Genomic DNA, 951 nt, shown 5'->3' with positions numbered 1-951 from the left:
ACCCAGAGGATACTTGGTCAAAGACCGGAAGTCGTGAGCTGCTTGAGTCATATGTAAAAGAATCGTTTCTGGCCACTCCCAAGTGAATGGCGATCAGAAAACCTTCCTCACTTGCGTGAACTTCTACACATGACTCCATCCTCCAGAAAAGGGTCAGGTATGAAAAAATAATTGTTACGAAACGATTTTACGAAGTTGACAAACGATAAATGTACAATCGTTAGTATATTCATAGTAATATTGTAAATTTTCAATTCCATGAGGGAGGATTTAAATGAACCTGTCAACCGGGAGGATTTTGTGATGGTTATAGACCCTTTCGGTGAACTTATGAAAATGAACCGAAAGACTCTTCAGATACTGATGAAGAACCGAACATGAGTGCAAATATAAGTGTTGAAAAAAAAATAACCATGAGGAGATTTCACTCACGGGAGCTGCGATAAGACAGTTGGTTCTGAAAGACACAAAAGATATGGGGCTGGATAWTCAGAAATGTGTTGCAATAGATACTGATGGTTGTATTGTTATGTTGGGAGATCATAGAGCCGTGAAGAAAATACAAAAAAAAGAAAATCGCTGATTTGATACCATGTTTTTCCCATAAATTGAATAGCAGCATTTCGAAATCCGTCTAAATATCTTAAATATTCAGAGAGGTTACAACATTTTTCCAAGTTTCAAGACCGAAACGTAACATTGTTTTAGCTCAATTCTTGATGCCTTCAGTTACCGAGTTCACAGTCGCCCTTCCAGAAATCGTTCAAGCACTGACAAAAAAAAGCGAATGGAAGAATAAAACGTATTTCGAATATTATTGGAATTTTCTGTCTCAGTGATATTTTGTCACTGACGCAGCCACTCAATCCGATTGTGTCGAACGAATCAATCAACCTTGTGAAAACATCAAATATCATAACAACATTTGTTGCAACGCTGAACACTGATCGT

Source organism: Bactrocera latifrons, unplaced genomic scaffold, assembly GCF_001853355.1.
Source record: "Bactrocera latifrons isolate USDA-ARS-PBARC rearing strain unplaced genomic scaffold, ASM185335v1 scaffold_303, whole genome shotgun sequence".
In the NCBI taxonomy this organism is placed as follows: Eukaryota; Metazoa; Arthropoda; class Insecta; order Diptera; family Tephritidae; genus Bactrocera; species Bactrocera latifrons.
This window is presented reverse-complemented; position numbering follows the sequence as displayed.